At 43.4% G+C, this 23,665-nt stretch overlaps 1 protein-coding gene across 4 annotated transcripts in view; it reads left to right on the top strand.

Annotated features, from left to right (window-relative positions):
- ACOT11 (acyl-CoA thioesterase 11) overlaps positions 1-23,665 on the top strand; it is a 96,758-nt gene that overhangs the window by 11,776 nt on the left and 61,317 nt on the right. The gene's annotated exons all lie outside the window — the stretch shown is intronic.

The following is a 23,665-nucleotide window of genomic DNA, read 5'->3' as shown; positions in this document are numbered from 1 at the left end:
TGTTGCCTCTAGCAAATTGTCTTGACATTCTGGCTTGGACAAGAACACGAGCAAATTCTAACTTTCCCTTTGCAGTTTCCTAACTAATAAAATTGTGGTAGCAATAATAATAATAAATCTCATTATTTTCAAAGGAAGCATGCGAAGTAACACGCTTTACAACAAACATCTTGAGACTATTGGGCTACTGATTGTGATAGTTGTAAAGGTCTTCCATGTAGCTTTCACTGTTTGTGAATTCAGCTTTAAAAGTACGGTGGGAGTGCTAAAGGAGATTGGGCTATATGTATTTTAACTTGAATATTTGAAGCACACCCTTTTGCAAAAAGAGAGCTGAACTTCTGTCTGAACCGTGCAGTTTTGAACTGTGCTGTTTTGGGGGGCCCTTTCCCCTCCCCACTGCCCACCACTGGCCTCCAGGGCTGTGGAGTTTGTGCTTATCACACAATGCTGCTTACCTCACAGCAAAAGCTAATGCTCTGCATAGATCCTAGAGCGGGAAGTGTGCCCAAGAGAGAAGCAGCGAGGGGCTGGCAGCTTTGAATAAGGAGCTGGAATTATTATGTCAAACTAGAGCAGTCTTTGCAAATCAGAGCTCTGGGAGGCTGTACTTACTGACCCATAACTGTATACTTCTTCCATGGCTACACAGTTCCAAGTGTTGCGGCTGAGGCTTCAGTCCCATGATGCATGTGCTAGTAAAGGCAGCGAGATTTGCTATTTAAAGCAACATATTCCTGAGCAAATTCAGATGATACAGAGCGGGGCTCTTGGAAACCAGTGAACCATAGGCAAGTATCCATCTGGTGCAGCGACTAGAAGTTTTGGAAATGGATACAAGATCAAACCTCAGCCATTCAGGCAGTGCATTTGGTGGCCTCGAGACCAGAATCGCCTCCACTTGCCGTTTAGTTTCACAATCACTACTGTGCTGCTCTGAGGCTCTTGCAATATATCTCAAACCTGCTTTGTTAGTATGGATGCCATCTCTGGGCATCTGGATAGAGATGGTGTTTCTTGCCTTGAAGTGGACAGGTGGTCTGTGCTTTTCAAATCTGAGTCTCCACCACCAAACTCTTCCAAGTCCTTTGAGTGGATGAAGTGCATGTTGCCAGTTGTGAGCAGCGGACTTGGTAGTTAATTCCAAGATAATTGATGCAGAGAATGTGATTGTGTGAGAGCCAATAGCCTCAGGTACTCATTGGTTTTCCCAGTAGTGATGTACGGAAGTGAGAGCTGGACCATAAAGAAGGCTGATCGCCGAAGAATTGATGCTTTTGAATTATGGTGCTGGAGGAGACTCTTGAGAGTCCCATGGACTGCAAGAAGATCAAACCTATCCATTCTTAAAGAAATCAGCCCTGAGAGCTCACTAGAAGGACAAATCCTGAAGTTGAGGCTCCAGTACTTTGGCTACCTCGTGAGAAGAGAAGACTCCCTAGAAAAGACCCTGATGTTGGGAAAGATGGAGGGCACAAGGAGAAGGGGACGACAGAGGATGAGATGGTTGGACAGTGTTCTCGAAGCTACTAACATGAGTTTGGCCAAACTGCGAGAGGCAGTGAAGGATAGGGGTGCCTGGCGTGCTCTGGTCCATGGGGTCACGAAGAGTCGGACACGACTGAACGACTGAACAACAACAACAACTCATTGGCTGTTGCCATAATTCAGTCTTCCCCACCCAAATGTTGTTGGACTCCAACTCCCATCATCCCTGATCATGGGCCTTGCTGGCTTATGGGATTTGGAGTTCAACTACATCCAAAGGGTTGTTGGGGAAGGCTGCTGCAGTTAAAATGTGGCCTGCTGAACCCGCTAGCTATCTAAATGATATTAAAATCCTACTACAAGACCTGTGTGATATGGTGAATAAATAAATGCTACAGGCACATAGGGGAAGATTACACAGAATCTAAACTATGAAGACAAAAATGTACTACTTAACTTTCTAACAATATATAACTTTCTTTCCCACTTTGTTCAGTCCAGCTATCTGTTCCTAAGGTCCAAAATTCATCTGATAATAAATGGGTCACCATCCCAAGTAAATTTGGATTGTGAGTTACCATACCCAAAAGGTTGGGAACCATTGCTTTTTATGGCATTAGTCAGATAGCAGTATACCAGTAGGTTTCTACCACACAGTCAGTCAGTCCCCAGAAGTTCCAATTGCGGAGGAAATAGTAGGATGCAGTTCTCTCCTTTGTGTGATTTGAGTGACATACCTAGAAAAACCTGTATTGACTGTTACAGTTCTCAAAAAGAAGATGGATTTTGTAGCTTCTCTGCAACATTTGGGCAAATCAGCCAGTGACAAGGCAGTGAGATAGCAGAGGATGAGAAAGCAAAAGTAAGGAAAGGTATTAGGACCTTCACGACTAAGATTGGATGAAATTCGTGGCCAAACATACTAACAGGCCCTGTGTTTGGACCTTAATGAGGGAGTGCATCATGTGCAACTTTGGATGAATGTTTAGTATTTCCCACTCACTGGGTTGGTTACTGGCATAGCATACATTTAAGCCTGGGGACTAGGGTTTGAAATGATGCCGAAGCCCTGAGGAAGATTAGTCAAATACTGAGCAGGGGTGTATTTCTGGTTATGTTAGCCTAGATTCCTGGCAGTGCACTTGGAGCTGCTGCTTTCCTCCCACATCCTGCCATGAGAAGAAGCCTGATGGATCTGGTCAAGAGTCCACCTAACCCAGCAACACTCTACAGCAACAGCCTTCTTCTGCTCTCAGGCAATTGGTATTCCCTGGCATCCTGCCTCTGACCCTGGCGTTTCCACATGACCATCAAAACTTGAAGACATGGATTTCTCCTCCATGACATCTCTGAGGGCATCCATTATAGTAGTCATCTTCTTACTTTGACTTCCATACATGAACTATGCCCTGTGTGCAGAAATTATATCCTTTTCTCCATCTATCCTGAATCATCTGGTGTTGCATGCCTCTTGCCTTTCTGTCTTGAATCACCTGCCACTGCCTGTTTGATTGCAAGTTCCTTTGAGTTCTAGTATTATTATAATGGGGGGGGGATTTCCCCTATCATTTTTCCACACCACGCATACAGCAGTGCTGACTCCAGGTTTTGGAGGGCTTTGAGGGGAGCTTCCCTCTGTGGGATTCCAATTTCCTTGCCCACTAGCCCTGCTTCTCTGGCCCATTCCACACAATTGCCTGGGAGGGTGCAGGGAACACAAGGCAAGTGGGGGACCCTGCACCACCACCTTGCTATATGGCAGCAGAGAGAGGAAAAGAGCAGAAGGACCACATGGGTCAAGACAGAGAGTGGAGTGGCGCCCCATTTACAGTATCAACAGTTTTATTTTTCCATCCCTTGGACCTCTTTCAGTTAGTTGCATACCTGCTCTTAAGCAATTTCTTACAACAACCTTAATGCAGTTCCTTGTTGTTGTTGTTTTTACCATGATCAGTATCTAAATGTTTAAGTAATCAGAACCCAGAAGCAGTAGCTGAGCATTCCAGTTCTGTCCCATCTGTTCTTGCTCTTTATTGGTTTTGTTGTTTGTTTGGAATAAGAACCACTGAATAGTAGTACTAGAATTTATACACTCTTGCCTATTCCTAACAGGGCATCTACTTAAAACACGTGGTGGTCAAATCTGGAGAACTGTAGGTTAAGGGGGAAGAGCACCAGTTGGCATTAATTCAGACATATTAGGGCAGGCTGTCATTCCACTGTTTGTATTAAAAGCAGGGATGAATTTCTAAGAGAGTCCAGGGTTCAGGCAAATTAGAATGCCATGCCATTGTCTTGGAATGCCTGTTCCTTAACCCTAATTGCATTTGTTTGCTGTTTTTGTGAGGGGAACACACTCTGAACATGCTCAGAGGCACACCACATGTTCACAGATTCTGTCCTGGCACTAGAAACTAATTATGAAATTGAGTCCCATTTGGGGGGGGGTGTATTATTCAGATTAAGCCTTATGTAGGGACCTCAGTTACCTGCATTTCTGCTAATGCTGCACAGAATGATGTTCTATATAAATCTGAGTCCAATGATGCACACTATGTCATAGGCTTAGCATTTTCCAAATTGTCACATTCTCACCCCCCACCCCAATGTAGATGAGTTGGATTTTATTTTATTTTAAAACTTGTCTGTGTCATCTGTTAGTCTTTCTACTCCCCTTTTTGGGGTAAGCATTTACTTGGACTGTTTTTTTTGTTTTTTTTTTTTTGCTTTCTGCGAGACTTCCACACCTCAGTGGCAGTGGGAAACGCTGAGCGCAGATTGCATTTAAATGAAGTCTTGCAAAGGAGGTGTTCCAGACGCTGTCTGGAGAGGCTGAAATCTTTACCTGATTCCCTAAAACGCTTGCAAATATTCAAGCCGAGTTAAAGAGAGACTGTTCTTCATTTAGGCAGCCTGCATCTTTGTTGGGGTTAAAAGACTGTAGAGGGAAGCTGAGGTGGGGGCAGGGATGTGATTTATGGCTTTGGGGAACTGGAAGAGAGAGAGGGAGAAGGAAGACCGGCAGAAGAAACAGTTCAGGAATAAAACATACAGAATCCAGAATATCTTCCTTTAGGTTTTCACCCACCCACACCATTTTATGTTAGTAATATAAAAGTTAAACTTTTCTTGTTAGAGGCTCCGCCGAAAGCCTCTGCTATCTTCACGCAGACCAACACAACTGCATTTTGTAGCCCATGTCTAAGTAAAATCTTTGTGAGTGTGCTTTTATCACTTGTGGCCCCCTACGTAGGCATGTTGCTTGTGGAGTATGCGTTCAAAAGCCCCATTTGGGCAACAGGACATTTGTGGTACCATGGCTGATGAGGTAAGACTAGGATGGTGGAAGTCCTTGGAGCAATACCGGTTTGAGGTCTTTCCAAGCCCTCCCTATAGTGACACACTTCTTTTTAGGAGGAATGGTTGTCCTCTTGAGATTTATCAACAAATTGCTGGAGGACCATAGAAAAATAGAGCTGGAATCTGGACCACAAGTGGTGCATTAAAAAAAACTTAAGAAGTGTCCTGATGTAAGAGGCCAAAGATCTAGCTAGTCCAGCATCCTCTTCTTACAATAGGCAACCAGATTTCATAGTATGACTGTGCATTGTGTGAAGTTCTTTCTTTTGTCCGTCCTAAATTGTCCAGCAGAGAGGGAGGGGGGAACTTTACTCCATCCAGGTCTCCAGACCATGCATAATTTTCATAATTTTATGCACTTCTAGCATGTCCTCCTTTTCTTTTCCCAAATGTTGTGTCCTTTCCCCATAGAGGAGCTGCTCCAGCCCCTTGCTCGCTTTGCCTCCTTTTTCCAGAACCTTTTCTAGATCTACAGTTTCCTTTCTGAGGTGAGGCGGCCATGCAATATGTGAGCACCCTCTGGAGTGAGCCCTGCTACTGGGTATACCTTTCCAGTACTGCACGCTGCTGCCTTTCAAGTGGTCAAAACACCAGTCGTATCAATGTGCTAGTGCTTGTAGCAGATATAAAAAGACAACTGTGTGCTTGCTGAGTTAAATTTCCTGAGATCACTATCAGAGGGCTATGTGGCTCACATGCAGTGCTATAAGCAACCTGCTTCATTAAAAGTGTGGAGAATGTGTAAAATATTGTTCCCCCTCCCCCCCAAAAAATATATCTGAAAATATGAACAAGGAGCCAGGATACCTTTAAAACACATGATTTAACATTGCATGCATGTATCTGAATTATCATAGAATTGTAGAGTTGGAAGTGACCCTCACGGTCATCTAGTCCAACTCCCTGCAATGCAGGAATCTCAACACACAGTTCCCCATCCAGTTTGAAACCATACCAGATCTTGCTTAGCTTTGCAAATGTGCCAGCAGTTTTATTGCTGCAACACTGAGGTGGGAGTGTCTAATCAAGACTGGGACTGCAATGTGTGTATGTGCACATTTAATCCATTGGGGCAAGAGGGAGTTTCCCCCTCATGACCGATAGCTTCTGCAGTGGGATCATGGCACAGGAAGAAAGGGTTAACCTGCCCTCCGTTTTTTGCATTATAGTCAATCCTGATTGGGTCCCCCAGCAGCTGGCATTTACACTTTAAAAGAAGGGGGGTGATTGGCAGGGACAACCATCATGTTTCAATGTCATGTGTAGTTTGGCTCTGAAATTCACAACAGCTATGTGTCAGACAAGCCAACCAACCCTCAAATGGTTTGTAGACTATACAGTCTAGATTAGAGTGCTGATTTTATGTCTGCTTTAGGCAATATTTGGGTCCTTGTTCATGTCCTGGCCATTCACACGCACATATTTGTATGGAGGGAAGTGAGATGAACCCACAGATCTGGTCAGCACTTCCTCAGCGGCTCTTGTTATGGATAGGATTCTTTGCCTGTCTTTTTCTGCCACACACCATTATAACATGCATTATATTTGTCTACATAGTTTTGCATCCAGGGTTTATTGACTCTGCTCACAAAGAAAGCACAGAGTAAAAAACGGGTCCGTCATGAAGATTTCAACTCCTGAAAATGAAACTATGGAGATGCAGCTTTCCCTAAGTAGCATACTTCTGAGTAATACAGCAAGCTTTTCCTTAGATGGGAGACTTGAATTAAGCACCACTGTTCACCTGTTGCTGAGACTGCCACCTACAGGATAGCATCAGGTTGGATTGTAAGGGACTCCTCTTGATGGCTGGACATACAGCAGTGGCAGGTATTGCCCAGTCTTTGCAGCAGCTTGTGTGCTTATAGTCACAGGCAGTGTATCGTGTATGGTGTCATCCTATACAGATAATGCCATTAGCACTTTATGTCCACATAGCAATTTCAGTAGGAATTTGAGCCACTATACTGTAAAGTGGAAGGGACAGTCTTTGAATGGGATATGGAACTTTCCTGAACTGGCATTTTTATTTGGAACCTGGAAGAGCAAATTTTCAATGAACTTTGCAGTCTTTGATACCAGTAGCTGGAGTAATTTGCTGGTTGGGAATAAGGGCTGATTTGACAAATGTAATCATTCTGCTTTGGAGTTCTACAGCACGATATGCATGTTTACTCAAAAGCAAATACTATTTAAAGGGCAGGTGGGTAGCCGTGTTGGTCTGCCACAGTCGAAACAAAATAGAAAATTCTTTCCAGTAGCACCTTATAGACCAACTGAGTTTGTTCTTGGTATGAGCTTTCGTGTGCATGCACGAAAGAAGAAGTGTGAATGCACACGAAAGCTCATACCAAGAACAAACTCAGTTGGTCTATAAGGTGCTACTGGAAAGAATTTTCTATTTTGTTTCGACTATTTAAAGGGGTTACTTTCTCAAGTAAGCGTGCACAGAATTGAGAGTAAAGCTTGAAACAGAGATCTGCATCCTGATCTCATTGCCTCCCAAATAGTAATTATAAGCCAAGTGGTAAAACAGGCTTTGTAAGACTTAAGTCTCACATCTCTAGCAATTCCTCAGCATCATTACGGCACAGAGCGTAATTACTGATGCACGTCTGAGGAATATCTTGACGCCAGTTAACGCCACAGGACAGGCCCAACAGCCGAGCCTGTTACTTTCTTTAAAGTCTGGGTCCCACAGTGCTATAACCCTAAGGGGTAGGGAGCACCACAGATACAGAGATACTTTAATTGTTGTCTGCGGTTGTTTGTTTTGTAACTCGCTTCTGCTCAGTATTGCTGTCAGCAGATGATTCTACCATGCCCAGTTCTGCAACCAGTTCCCAAGGTTCAGAAGGATGCAGTTGGATAACATCCATTGTAGGCATATAGACCATCCATATAGGTATATAGACCCACGGAAATATGAAGGTGTAACCTTATGGCATGTCCCCCCAGAGTTTAGCACTGAACATAAATAAGTGTTGGCTGCAATGAAATGTTGCAATGTATACTAAACTTGTGGAGTTTAGAGGGCCAGTCATGCGTCGCTTCAGGATACTGTACTCCATTCTGTCCCATCCCTGTCTGTTTCCATTCATATTACTTGACTAATTAGGATGCTGTTTTCAGTGAATTTTTTGGGTGGCGTCGGCATCCACAAGGTATGTTTGTATTCTGTAAACAGTACATGACAGCCCCGTTTCCCCTGAGCATGTGAACGCCTCCCTCTTGTTTCTCAATGACCTCATCATCCTCGTTCACTATTGGAAGGAGGGAAGTCTGAGAAGACCTTGCATAAAAGATGACTGTGTGAGGCACAGAAACAACATCGGAAGCTGCCTTGTGCTCATGCTACTGGTCCATCTAGCTCAGTACTGTCTACAATGACGGGCAGCAGCTCTCTAGCTGTTTTGGACAGGGTCCCAACACTAGCTGGAGATGCCAGGAATTGAGCCTGAGATCTTCTGTGTGCAGAGCAGATGCTCTGCCATTGAGCTACGAACCTCCCAGGGTGGCTCAGGAGAGTCCACCCCCCACTGTATGAACTGTGCTGCTTTTTACCAGCAGTGCACCCCTTTATGTCCTGTTCAGTGGGGTTTTTCAGGTGGAACTCACTGGAACTCAGTTCTGGCACCTCTCAGGTGGGTGCCATTGCCATTATAAGACAACAAAGGAGGCATTCCTGGTGAGTTCCGGCACCTATTTTTCTAAACAAAACAAAACAAAACAAAAAAACAGCGCAGGTCACTGATGCATGCAGGGAAGGTGACTGGTGTAGGTTGATGGTCACTGCTGTTTTTGATTCAAGTAAGCAACACATCTAACCTTTTTTAAAAAAAAGCCTGTGCGCTGAAGATGCCTTTCTTGATCTACTTGGTTCTCAAATCCCTGTTCCCTGCAAGTTCCCGTTTGATATTTTCAGTACAGTATTGTGTCATTTTGGAAGGAATGTGCAAGAAATGAGACAGCTTTTGTGTGTGTTTTCAATGTCAAGACTGAAAAGTAGACTTGCAGTCAGTCAGAATTTTTTTGGGGTGTGTGTGTGTGTGCATGTCTGTCTGTCTGTCTCAGAAATTAAAACAAAAAACAGCAAGCTGGGCACTCCAGCTACTGCTAGTTTCCTGTTTACTGGAGCAGCTGCATGGACAGTATTACAAAGGGTGTGTGTGTATTAGGCAAGTCAAGCCACTGAATGGTAAACACAACGCAGGCACCTAACAAGTTTTGATCTTTTCTCTCCCCCCCCCCCTTCCACTGCCGCAACCTTTCTTTTGCCCCAGCCATTTTCCAGCCTGGGTGAAAGATCCTACAAATGTTTGTTCCTTCCCTTTGGAAAATGTAGGGCCCTTGAAGTTTTTTGGTGGTTTGCAGAAAAAGCCTAAGCTCTTTTAAGAGTATGAATGGTCTGTTTGCTCTCTCTCTCTCTCTCTTTTTTAATCAAGTACTTAGAGATGAAGAAACTAGCAATCTGCTTGCAGCTACTGTATATGCATAATTAATACAATCTTGTTATTCATAAAGTGTAGGAGAAATAGGGATATTCCCAGTTAAAAATAATGAAGTACCAGCTACCAACTACAGCGCAGCGCTTATTGTGATTTTATGCTGGGAGTTAGGCATATGTCACGACATTTTGGTTACTTATTTTGCAAAAGCTATACAAGAGAATTCATTCTGTTAACAAGCATAGTTAGACTCTGTTGGATGCCTCATGTCCTGCTGTCTCTCTCTCTCCTCTTTCTTTTATTTTGTTGAACCATAGGCTCCTGGTCACTTTTTTAAACGTATGCAATGCTAGAATTTGCTTGTGGATGTGATGAATTTCATGTGCTCTTGAAAAAAAAAACGTAACTCTGCATTGTCCGCTACATACACTGAACTGATGGTATCTTGTTTCCATATTAATATATTGTTTAGTTAATCCTACCCCCGCCCCCGATATTTAGCAAAACCACCTACATCACGGTCTCTTGATCTCAAGTCCTGACAATATTAATAAACAGGGCCTTTCTGCATACTGACCCTTCTTGCTCCTAAAGGGCCCCAAGTTGCACTGGGTGTCTTTGTTTTACAATACATACAGTATAGATCTGTCTGTCCATATAGTTGCACATAAAAGCTTTAGCAGGGAGCCAGAACTGGGGGGGGGGGGGGGAGAGAATTTTTATGATTCCAACTTGTGCAGCTTAGGGCTGAGGAATGTGGGGTGTGTGTGTGTCTCTGTGTGTGTGTCTGTGTTGGGGGACTTGGAAATCTCGCTGCTGCAGCACACTCAGGGTTACAGAGACGTGTGTAGAGAAACGTCTCAGCAATTCTTGTGTAGAGCAGGGGAAAGGGAGGGGAGGTGGGGAGAGCAGGGGCATTTTGAAACTGCTGGCTGCTGCGCGCTGATTGGCGGAGCCTCGTGTCTCAGCGTTCCAGCCATGCAGCTCTCCTCCCTCCACTCTGTCCATCCCGGAAGGAATTTCCTTTGCTGCTTGATCTATTGTTGTTGTCACTGCTCTTTGCTGCATGTTTTGGTCAGATCAAGTAACCATAGTATCAAAACTGTATCCCAGTGTCTGCAGGATTTTATACTAGCCTCCCACAACCCTGCTCTCTTCCCCTCGCAACCCCTTTGCACGTTTCTTATTATGATTTCATAGGACACAGGGGGAGAAGGGGGGTGGGTTGTGTTTTTCCACTGCAGAGATGGTTTCAATTAAAGGCGCTCTCTATGTGGCTTGCTTCTTTTTTAAAAAGTTTCCTCTCAGTGATTAGATGCAAAGTTTTTCTTCTTCCGTCCAGCAAACTTTCTGCTTAAAAAACAAAACAGCTTTTATTTCCTCGTTGTAAGTAAATGTTGGGGGGTGGGTGGGGTGGGATGTTATACGGGGGTTATCAATACTTCCTCTCGCCCGCCGGGCTATGAGAGCGAATCGAAGCGCAGAGGTTGCCTCTCCACCACCCCAAAAGTGGGGTACTTGCAAATGTTGGGGTTTACACTGGGAGTTCCTTTTCCTCTCTGCAGGAATAAATCATATGGAGGTGTGTCTGTGTGTGTTTAAAGGGGGGGGGGGGGCGTTCCAAATGTGCCTCTCCTACCAGAACTAAAATTTTGAGTCTGGAGAGAGAGAGAATCATTTGCTTGGGTAGAAATCCATTATTGCAGATTTTTTTGCTGAGATCCCTATCCTTTCTAATGTAGCCATTTATTGTGTGGTTAATGTGAGAGGCGAACTGTTTCCCCATCTTTTCCCTGCCCCTTTTAACATTCAAAGAGGAGACGGAAGCAAGATGCCCCTTCTGTCTCTCCCCCCCCCCAAAAAAGAGGGGTGCAGCAGGTTTGCTTTAGAGCCACTGCAGTGCCTGGTGTGGGAAAGCGCGGGAGGGGGAAAGAGAGAGAGAGAGAGAGAGAGAGAGAGAGAGAGAGAGAGAGAGAGAGAGAGAGAGAGAGAGAGAGAGAGAGGCTCAGCGGTGGAAAAGACCCTGGCATTTTCTGCTCTGCAACACCGGCTCTCTTCTACTCCCTCGGGGTTTTGCAATGGCTAATTCCTCCTGAGGCTGACACTTGGCACGAGGGAGGGAGGGAGGGAGGGAGGGAAGAGGATGCAGAGCCGGGGATGAAGGGCGGAGGGAGCGGGGTGGAAGAGGACATTTCTGAGAACAGGCATATTCGCCGTGCGAGCTGGACTGGCCGCGAGAGGAACTCGGAGCAACACTGCCCCCTAGAGACCTCTCCGCCCCGCGGCACCCAGACCCGGCAGGTTCTCCCCCCACCCAAACACACACACACACACACACACACACGGGAAACGCATTTCATCCCCCAATTTGGGGCGCGGGAGAGATTAATTTTGGCAGGGAGAGCTGTGTGGCTTCGGGAAGGGATGGGGTGGAGGAGAGAAGAGAGATAAATCCGGCGAGCTGCTAATCCTTGCTGCGGTGCTTCTTGGTGCCTCTTTTTTTTTTTTTTTTAAATCCACGTGGTGCCACGCTAATTTGATTTTTTTTTTTTAAAGCAGTCTCCCTCTCCCTCAACTGGTTTATAAACCCCTGGAGACTTTGAGGGAGGAAAGGGGGGTGGGGTGGGAGAAAGCGCATCCAGTGTAGCGGGTCTTTATTCTCTCTGGGAACACTTCTTTGTCTTGCAGGAACGGCGTGGGTCAGGCAACTGATCTGAGCTTACATCTGTCATTTTCAAAGAGAGAAGGGAGAGATTAGCGGATACAATAAAATAAAAAGAATATCTGGCAACAAAAGCCTCTCACAGTAGCCCAGGGAAAGTACCACAGTTGCCGGGAGACGTACAACACGAACAAGGAAATGGGGCTGTTGCATATTTTTGTGTGTGTGTATAGGATGCTGAGGTCTGCCATGTGCTCCAAACTTACAGTGGCTTTCTGAAACCAAGGGCCACTGTGTTTATATGTTTCCTGAGAGCTCCTGCTCCCCTGTGAAAATATAGGAATCTGCTGCCCTTGGAAGCCAGCTTTCTGGTAGCTGAGTGAGGGGAACACATGTAGAGGAACTTGAGGCACATTGTATTATTGTTTGTGCCTGGGCTGGTTGGTAGTGGCCCCTGCTGGCCTAGAGAGTTAACTGACGAAGGCCCTAGTATTAATAGCATCTTTTATCTCAGTCACTTTTAAAAAATAGTGAAGGTTTTTGTCTCAAGAACTGAGACAACCAACTTTTTAATTTTGGCTTCCTGGCCTTTTGGGATGGGATTTTGTTGTTTGGATGGGGGCTGAACTTCAGAACATAGCAAGCAGCCTTAATTAGACCACTAGCTCGTTTATAGCTCAGTGTTGGGTACAGTTAGGTTGCGTGCACACTTTTTCTATAAACACATTTCCTTCTCCCCTCAGAGAATTCTGGGCATTGTGGTTTGTTAAGGGTTGCTGGGAGCTGCAACTCTCTGCCCATGATTCTTTGAAGGAAAGAAAGTGCTTAAAATGTAGCAGCACTGTGTAGGGCATGGGATGTGTGAGGCGAGCATGTGACACTCTGAATGCTGCTAAACTACAGCTCCCATCAGCCCCCGCCAGCATGGCCTGTTTCTGGGTATGATGGCAACGTGTTAGCCATCCTTGCTTGAGCTCTCCAGCTGCTTTGGGATTACAACTCTCATCATCCCTAGCTAGCAGAACCAGTGGTCAGGGATGATGGGAATTGTAGTCCCAAAGCAGCTGGAGACCCAAGTTTGGGAAACCCTGCTCTAGGACAGCTTTTCTCAACCTTGGGTTCCCAGCTGTTGTTCGACTATAATTCCCATCATCCCTGACCACTGGTCCTTCTAACTAGGAAGGATGAGAGTTCTGGTCCAACAACATTTTGGACCCAAGGTTGAGAAAGGCTGCTGTAGGGTTTCTGGCAGGGAACATTCCTAGTCCTAGCTCTACCTAGAGATGCCAATAACTGAACCTGCACACAAAGCTTGTGCTCTATCACTGAGCTATATAGCCATATATACCAGTATATATCAGTTACATTGCAACCCTTGGGGGTCCAGCTCTGCAATTCTATGCTATTTTCCCTACAAGACTGGAACCAGCAAGCACAATAGCAAAATTCCAGGGGCAGCCAAAGTCAAAATAAAAAATGAAGGGGAAAGCAGCTTTAATATAACCCAATTACCTAGGTTCTGTCCTGCCACCTGAATATACGTTTGCATCTATGTCTGGTGGACCTCCCCATGGAGGTCATTGCCCATTTGGCACCTGCTTTATCATACAGTTGTAACGAATAGGGTTCTAGGACTTAATAATTCTGCAAAGCTTTCGTAAGAAACATTTATATGTAGGTGAGTGTTGTACTTTGGCAGTCTCTGTCTAGCTACACTGCAGTATGCTCACTTAGAAAGCCTGCATTTTGTTTCATAGATATTTCAGATAGCTATTTTAGGTTAATCAATATTTAGGATGAAAATATCCTGTAAAGGAGCATGGGTATAGTGTCAAATGCATAGCTCTTGGAGTTAGGTTCAAAAGGAAGGTTTGTCTGAAATTGTTTTCTGAAAGTCATTCCTTTGTATTCCTGGCATCTAGAAACTGACGCAAACTAATATTAACTGCATTGTTTTGTTCTCTTCCTATATTGGATTAACAATAGTTAAGTGACATATTATAGGTCAAAATAAAGCTTCTTACTAGTGAAAAATTACTTCTTCCTTTGTCACGTCTCGATTGTTTCTCATGTTAGTAATTGGCCCAAACCTAGTTCAGAATTGACGACCTTTGGCTTTTTGTAATGAGCTTGCTGGATGATGCCTTTGCTTGTTCTCCAACAGGTGACATTTAGTAAACATGGTGGTGCTGCTTTGGTGCTTAGCAGGCAGTTCAATATTTAGTTCCTTCCAGGAGAGGGCAGAGTTACATGCACAAGCTTGTTAATTACAAAGCTTTACAAACTTATTTTGTGTTTTCCCTTTCAGATTTTCCTAACTCCTGCCTGTGCTAGATGATCATCAGTGCTGTGTTTGGAGCAGTGACATCTAAATGCCTGCTAAAACTGCTTTTCTCTTTGTCCATAGGTCTAAACTGCTGTGAAAACCTCTCCAATCATGGGACTGTCAGTATTTTCTGATGGAATTCAGTTGGGTGTTGGCAAATTCAGGTCATGCAATTACTGTATAGCTGGTTGGGAGTCCTTGTGCAATAAATTTGCTCCCCCGCTCCCCACCCAAACAGACCTTTCAGGTCCTTTCCCCAGCAGAAAGCAAACCTGCTCCATCTTCCATGTGGCAGCCCTTTAGATATTGGAAGATGGCTATCATATCTCAGTCTCTTTTCCAGGCTAAGCATACCCAGCTCCCTCAAACATTCCTCATAAGGTTTGGTTTCCAGATCCTTAATCATCTTGGTCGCCTTTCTCTGCATATGTTTCAGCTTGTAAACATCCTTCTTAAATTGTGGTGCCCAGAACTGGACATAGTACTCCAGGTGGGGTCTGACCAAAGCAGAATAAAGTCGTACTGTTACTTCCTTTGATCTGGACATCATACTTCTGTTGATGCAACCTTGAATAGCATTAGCTTTTTTTGTTTCTGCATCACACTGTTGACTCATGTTAAGCTTGTGGTCTACTAAGACCTCCTAGGTCCTTTTCACATATACTACTGGCAGTCCAGGTGTTCCTCATCTTATATTTATGCAGCTGGTTATTCCTGCCAAAGTGTAGAACCTGACATTTGTCCCTGTTGAGATTCATTTTCATAGTTTGGGCCCAGTTCTTCAATCTGTTAAGGTCATCATGAATTCCGAATGTGCTTCAGAAACCAGGAAAGCAAGAACAGTGGATTAAAGCTAAGAAGCATTGTTAGTTTAAACTGCTTTTGCTGCCTTTGTGGTGGTACTGTAAACATGGAATGACTTGCAAGCTGGGTGTGTTTTGGATCAGCCTCATTAATAATTTTGCATATACTGTTGGTTTTGGAAAGGGAAATCCCCCAGCTGTTAAACCACAGGGAGAGCTTTAGAATAATGGACCAGATTTTAAAGTTGGCCACCAACTTAAACATAAAACATTAGTTCTAGTGAAATAAATCAGTTTGGTCAATTCTGCAGAAGGATCTCTGGTATTCACAGAACAGGTCTAGGTACAAAGAAAAGAACTTATGTGTGTATTTTTAGGTGTGTGTCCAAGTACTGTTTGGTCAGCAATTACAAACAGGCTGCTTGTGAATTCAAATTGCAAACTAGGTACTCTGCAGGCTATCTTAGTGTGACATTTACCTGACTTGCATTCATAGCATGCTCAGTGCACAGCACACTCTGCTGTTTTTCTCATACCTTTCAACAGCAGCTGCTTAGCAATTGATACATATATGCTCTATATATGTACCTACTGTAGATGCTGTTTCCAGAGGCTATTGAGTTTGTACCTCATACAGAACGCAACTCAGCCAGATGATAACAGTGACACCCATCTTAATTGGAAGCTGGTTCTCGGCCAAATTCTGATTTATTTATTTTTTAAATGTATTTTTATTAAAGATTTTCTTGATTTACAAAAGTATGTGCAATGTCTCTCTCTCGTATTTTTTCCCATGTAACATTTTTACAAATCAGTTTTATTTGTTAAGACATTAGGAAGAAAAGGGGGAAAGAGGTGTAGGGGGGAAAGATGGGTGGGGTTACGGTTGGGTGACGATGTTTCTATTTTACTTAATATATGTAGGGTTTGGTGTCATCGTTGCTTGTGCGGGTTCTCTGCTGTTCGCTTGTGTTCCTTTGGTGGTGAGAGAGGTTAGGGTTGGCCTAAGAAGGTGTGGTTGTTCGTTTGTGGTTGGCTGTGGTAATCTTTGTTTTCATGTGTGAGTGGGGTGGGTGGGTGTTTTGGATCAGGTTAGCCATATTGATTTGTATGTTGTTGGTGGATTTTTGTCATTGTCCTGTTGGGCTCTCTGTGTGATAAAGGGGAGACCAAATTCTGATTTTAGTACTTTTAACTTTTATACCTGGAGTTGAGATGTTGAGCTATAAATATCATGATGTACAAAAGTGTGATTTTGGGGTTTGAATTTAACAATTCAGAAATTTGCTGAGGCATGCTCAATCTGTTGGTAGGCAAGGTACTGGGAACCCCCTTTTAACCCCTTTTATTGAATTAGGGCATTGAAGGAATTCAGGTTCTGAACCAAGAAAATGTGGCTTCTGCAAAGGAAGAAGTGCATGTTTGCTTCAATATGTGTGTGTGTGTGTGTGTGTGTGTGTGTGTGTATACATACACATTGTCAGAAGGGGTGAACATCATCAGCCAGGATGGTGAAGTGCTGCTCTCTTGCCTGTAGAAAACCCTGCTCTGACTTTTGAGTCATTTTTAAACACACATCATCATATAGATAAACTTCAAATTATCTTAGCTGCTAAAGAACGCTTTTTTAAAGAAAGCTTAAATAGTAGCTAGATTCTAAGGCTGCCTTATTCTGCATTTGCAGGATAAGATGCTTCTCTGTGAAACATTGGAAGTTACAATATGACAATGGACAGCTTTTATATATATACAGTACACAACCAGCAGTCATGATGACTAAAGACTAAAAGTGGATACTTCCTTTAAATGGTTAATTTGCTGAATATAGCCGAATCTGCCTGTCTATGAGCTTCCAAGGATTTAAAGGGAAGCCCAGCTGAAAAGGGGCAGTTGTAGGTGGGAAGGGACTGAGGCACGCTGGTTTGCTAGCATCACCACAAAGGTTTAATACTTTGGTTAGGATTTCCATCTCTGCCAGAAACTCAAGTTGTCCCAGAGGCTAGGCTAGCTAATGCAAAAGAATCTACAAGGCTATGATTTATTAGGCTAATGCGCCAGCTAGTGCCTCTTTCCTATTTCATAATGAGCTTTTTCCATTGGAGATGGCTGCAAAACTGCTTTTATTATGCACTTTGGAAGCACAGAGTTCTCAGGTTGTAGAACGCTTGCTGCATAACATAGTGTGTGTGTGTGTGTGTGTGTGTGTGTGTGTGAGAGAGAGAGAGAGAGAGAGAGAGAGAGAGAGAGAGAGCACGCTTCTGTAAATGAGGGCTCTTGTATCTCGGAAGGAATTGTGATGGTTCAGCATCCTCTTTAGCTATGAAAGGAGATTACAGTTTATGTCCAGCTTTTAAAGAGTCTCCATGAGCCAACCTTACGGGCTCAGCTGTAAATGTATGAAACAGGCTATGCAAATAGGAGCACATATCGTAGAGAGGTTAAGTGCATGATCTCTTTGAGGTAGAAGTCCTCCAGTTCAAATCCTGGGTAAACTCCATCATAAATAAGAAGATGATAAGGTGGTATTATCTTAAGTTACTTGTATTAAGAATTTAGTGGGACCAGAGCTACACATGAAGCAGAATGAGGTTGTAGAGTTTTGAGATGATAGCATGGTCTGCTCCATTTCAGACTACAGAGGTTGTGTGGATAAATTTTTTGAATATTGCCCTAAATAGGAAAACTAGCAGAGTACACAGAAGAACCACTCTCTCATTTATTCTGGGTCATCTTTTGGCAGGGATTGTTTTTGTTTAAGGCAAAGGAGCATTTGTTGTGTTCCTTTATATTTTGTCAGGTTGGTGGGGTACAATTCATCATCATCATCACCATCAAATGGCATCTTCCTGCCTCGCCCTTTGTAAACTGAAGTTCTACTACCTCAGAACTGTTGAATGTGCAGATCCGACCTGAAATAACTTTGCATGCAGGTCTTCAGGTGTTACTAGCCCTCAAATATTTCTGATAGCCCAGGATCTCACATGCATTTGTGGTACATTGATTGCATATAAGGGGGTAGGGAAGTATACCAGGCAGAGAAGCTTATGCACTAAAGTTAACTAAGTGAGTGGCTACTAATTATTAGGTGGCGGCGGGGTGGGGAAGCAATATGAAATGATATCTGGGGAACTCTTGGCTCCTTTCGTCATCCAAAGGCATAGAATGCTTTGATGCTAGTCTTCCATCTTTCTAAAGAGATGTGGTTTAGGGATGCGGAGTTACATATTGAGCACATGAGCCCATTGCCATGCATTTGCTTCCCTGCCCCCCCCCCCGAGTTACCTTTTCCTGGTGGTGCCATTTTTATCAGTATGTTGTTTATAAATTGAGTTTTTAAAACTTGTACTGAAAACCTTCTTTGCCTTAAAAAGTATTGAACAAGTTATGCAAAAGCACATACCGGTAAGTAAAAAATAATAATGTTCCCATGCAAATTTAAAAAATAACAATAGTTCAATGGGCTGAAGAGAAAGGAGGTTAGGAGTAGAGCAAGTGTTTTGCATGTAAAAGATCACTGACATCTCCATGTAGGACTGGGAAAGACCCCCCTGCCTGAAATCCTGGAGAACTACTGCCAGTCAAAGTGAACAGTACTGAGCTAGATGGAGCAATGATCTGACTTGGCAAATATTCCTATGTAAATGACATGCTCAGGTTAAATGGTCCCTTCCATGCTCACATGACTATGTTATCCTCATTAGTGTGGATAGAGCATAGGAGAATGTACACTATACACACAAAGTGCTGTGTCCCCAAAGTGTGGAAAGTATGCTTTTCTTCCTTATCATGATTACGGTGGAAGAGCAATCGCTGAATAACATCAGGAGTTGCTAGTCTGAAAACAATGTTATTGTCCTCCTCTCACAGATAAACACAGATTTACCAGGTTTTAGTTGTTAACGCCTAGGTCACATCCACACCATACATTTAAAGCAGCCACAACGCTTTAAGCAGCGTAAATGTATGGCGTGGATGTGACCTTGTTGTGAAACCTGCAGTTCTTGGCTGCTGATTTCCAGAGAGCAAAATTGATAAAAATCAGTTGTTTGGGCTTTGCTCTCTTTATCCGATAAGTGTTCTAGAACCAAAGGCTGGTACTTGAATACAGCTGCATCTCTCGGACCAAAACACATGTGATGTGAGGCCTCTTGAAACATTTGGGTTCTTTGGGATTAGGTTTATGAGGAATCCTGCCAATTAAGCTGTGTGCGTTTTCCCTATTAGTGGTTTTCAAGAGGACTCCTAGATGAAACGTAATTCTTGCTTATGTTGAAAGGAGCAAGATGATTAGAACCTCTTAAACGCTTGACTTGCGATGCGATCTCCAAACCAAAGTTGTAGTGTTGTTGCAGTATCCTTCCAGTGATATTTTGATCAATGTTCAGGCACAATTAGCATAATGCTGTAATTATGGCTTATGGAGCTGGTATTCCCCAAGCTGACAGTGCCTTTTCATCCAGGGTGTGCTGACATGCTAACTTAATACACATGTGTCCATTCCCCCCCCCCCGGCAATGCCTCATCTGATGAAATGAATACCCACCAACATGCTATGTTCTGTTCCAAATCTATTACCATATGCCTGTCTTTTTACAGTTCTTTGGTGCATGATGTTCATAGAGTGGATAATTAGCTAAGTGAATTAATTGACATTCATACGTGCAATTAGCAAATGGTTACAAGCAAGCTATTCTCTTTGGGATGACTAAAATTTCTAGGGGACTAGTGTAAAAATACTGTAAAATCATTAAGAGTAAATAATGAGGGTTGATTACTATGCATGATTATAGAGGCTGTTTTCTTTCCTGAGCCATAAAAGTGCACACATTGTAAACAAGCCTGTGGGAGTGAGGGGGTGGGCAGGAAGAGAAGCAATGCCATAAATGTTCTGGAGCAGACCATTTCTGGAGAGATGCACTGGAAATGTATTCCAGATAAAATCTGAGCCAGATGGATGGTATGCCATAAAGAATGTGGTGATATTTGCCCCAAGCTCTTCTTCTTCAGTGGATAATGCCGTCTTTTGCTTAACAGGTTATCTGTTCGATATTTACTATGGGACAATGGAAGATGTGCAGCTCCCTAAATATGAATAATACCAAGTCTCTGGGCTGGAGGCTCTGGATTTCTTAGACATTTTTCATACGCCCTTGTACGAAAAGATGCAATTCCTTGCGGTAAAGGAAACTTAGGAATGGTGATTCCCTTCACTGTGTAAACAAGAAGAGGAAAGCATTGTAATATGGCTTTGCACGTTAAGGCATAAGACGCACCCCATCCTTGGTATTACCAGGGAAGAAGAATTCATAGTCGGCAGCTTTATCAAGGGGCAGATTTTCACAAGAGGCTGTTTGAAAAGGGATCTTAACAACATAGAATAACTGTTCTCAGAATTGCTGCCTCCAAACTTCGGCCCCACACCTAAACCCGGCCTTGATTTATTGCTGCTTCTGTTACCCCCCGAGTTCTGGATCTCTACTTGCATTATAAAGACAAGTTCTTCATGGGTCTGTATTCTAGAACAATGGTAGTGTGCTTGCCAGGAAAGCAGAACGTGGAGATTATGTGGGTCACTTGCTATTTTTCACACTGAGCAGCTGATCCAATGCTTGTGCTCTTGTTGATGGTACCAGGACAGCAGAGGGCTGGTCAGTGGGATGTATTATGGAAGCTGCTGGAAGTGCTTTCCATATGGAACAGCTGCTCCATACAGGAATTAGAAGTGATATGAAGATGCTCCATGATGTGGATGCTCTGTAGAGGGATCCATGAGACACTTTATGGCTGATGCACATAGCAGCGGTTAATATGCACATGTTTAATTATTGCCCCTACAACGATCATCTATTGGTAAGTGTATATCTGAAGAAGTGTGCATGCACACGAAAGCTCATACCAGGAACAAACTCAGTTGGTCTCTAAGGTGCTACTAGAAAGAATTTTCGATTTTGTTTAAACACCTCTAAGTATGCAAACTGGTGGCCTGCATCACCTCTGCTTGTCTAAGGAGCTTGTCTAAGGAGCTTTTCCACATCTCTCATAGTAAAATCAAATGGAAAGGACTTGCACGACACGGAGAGTTAGAAATTGGCGGAAGTGAAGAAAAAAGCCCCCCCCAAACACCCACTATACATTTAAAGCAGATCCAACATACATTTAAATCACATGATTTAAAACTCTGGGGACTATAGTCCATTAAGGGTACCAGGAGTTGTAGGACTGTGAAGGGGGGGGGGGTGGATCTACAGTTCCCATGATTATTTTGGTAAAGTCATGTATCTTAAATGCACATTGATTGTACTTTAAATGCATGGGAGCCAGTGTGGTGTAGTGGTTAAGAGTGGTAGACTCGTAATCTGGGGAACCGGGTTCGTGTCTCTGCTCCTCCACATGCAGCTACTGAGTGACCTTGGGCTAGTCACACTTCTTTGAAGTCTCTCAGCCCCACTCACCTCACAGAGTGTTTGTTGTGGGGGAGGAAGGGAAAGGAGATTGTTAGCTGCTTTGAGACTCCTTCGGGTAGTGAAAAGCGGGATATCAAATCCAAACTCTTCTTCTTCATCATCATCATTACTGTCAGAAACAAAATTGTGGAATTTTGGTAAAGTAACACTTAATGTATTTATAGGATTGGAGCCTAACCCTATTGAATTTACTTCTGAGTAACATATAGGGTTGTGTTGTAAAGGCTGTGCTGTAAATGCTTCCTAACCACATGGGAAGTTCAACCACTGCAACAGATTAGGCATGGATGTAGTAGATGCACCATCCCAGAGGAATCTTGAAACTGAGGAGGGATATTTTTGCATCTAGTCATACTTTACTTCAAGCCAGATGTAGATGTTGGATGCTGTAATTCCTGGATGATATTCTAGAGCAATTCAGAACAAACCTTTTTGCTCTTAGAAATCTAAGTACTTGTGAGGAATTTTATTAATGCATATTTCAAACACTGAAAAGGTTAAAAGGAATTGAACAAGGCAATAACATCCCCTTGTCATGATCCACAAGAGGGTAAGGCCTTGGCTTCCAAACCTTTCTGCTAGTTTTTATTATAAATGCCTTTATATTTCTTTAGAGTTGCTCTTTTCTGTACACTTGGATATTTACTCTTGAGCCCTGGGGTCTCTCAGCTGGGTGTTGCCTGACTGCACATATTTGGCTTGAGTTTGAAGGGAGGGTAAGAAGAGAGGGTAACACGCACAGCAAGGAATACGGGTCTGAGGGACAACGATATCCAGATGATCTGAACCATCTACAAAGAGCTACATTTGTTCCCTATTATTCAATCAAAGTTAGGTATATACATTTGATTTGTTTAAGGATGAGACTAAAAATGAGAAGCATGACGGACTAAGGGGGTGCGTAGCGCAGGCACACAGCAGACATTTAAATACATTTAATACATTAGACACGTTTAAAATTATAGTATGGCATGGAGAAAGTGGATTGAGAGCAGGTTTTCTCCATCTTTCATAACAGTAGAATGCATGGACATCTCATGAAGCTGAATGTTGGATGTTTCAGGACAGATAAAATTACTAATTCACCCAGCAAATAGTTTTAAACTATGGCACTCCCTCAGGAAGAAGGGATGGACACCATTAGACAACTTCATGGAGGATAAAGCTATCAGAGGCTACTAGGCTCTGCCACCACAGGAGCAGGGAGAGGGCTTTTGGGCTTGGGTCCTGCTTCCCACAGGCATCTGGTTGACCACTGTGAGGGCAGGGTGCTAAACTAGATGGGCCACTGGCCTGATCCTGCAAGCTCTTCTTAATGTTATTGTGTGTGTGTGTGTGTGTGTGTGTGTGTAAAATGGTAGTCATGAAATCACAGTTGATAGTTTTGCGAGTGCAACAGCTGCAGCCTCTACTCACCTCTTTGTTTGCTCAGTTATTGGCTACACTTTGAACAAGTCTCAGTTATTTGGAGATTGGCCTTCCTTCTTCACACTGTGGCTGTGGCAGGTTTTTACAGCTTTGGTCTCATAGGTGATGCTGGTGGGGGACGAAAGGATATATCTTGGAATAACTATTCCTTACTGCCACGGTCAACAAATTCCTCTTCAAATTTATATGGGTTATTGGCCATATTGTCCAACTATGCCCCTGCCCAATATCTATGACTTAGGAAGATTTTGTAAGGCTGAAATGCTGAGATTTGTAATAGAATATAAACTTAAAATTTATCACACCGGCAATTTGGCTTAGGGACTCAGGGCGCTTCCAGACAGTCACTGGCAAATTCAGGCTGTGCCGTTAAAGCTCATTTGGAGCTGTTGCAAAACAAACACCAAAGAAACGGACTTTCTGTGATAAGGAAAATGACAGGGACATGAGATGGAAAGTATTGACTCAACGTTAACACCGTGCATTTAAGGCACATCCAACTCGCCTTTAAAGCCTGTGAGTTCCCCCCCAAAAGGATTGTGGGAACTGTAGTTTGTTCAGGGTACTGGGAATTGTAGGTCTGTGTGGCTTCCCGGGATTATTTGGGGGAAAGTCATGTGCTTTAAATGTGTGGTGAATGTACTTTGAATATGATGGGTGTTCGTTAATAAACGAGCCTTCTGGAA

This window comes from Lacerta agilis, chromosome 6, assembly GCF_009819535.1.
Source record: "Lacerta agilis isolate rLacAgi1 chromosome 6, rLacAgi1.pri, whole genome shotgun sequence".
NCBI lineage: Eukaryota > Metazoa > Chordata > Lepidosauria > Squamata > Lacertidae > Lacerta > Lacerta agilis.
Note: the sequence above shows the minus strand (reverse complement) of the source record. Positions and strands in the feature narration are given on the sequence as shown.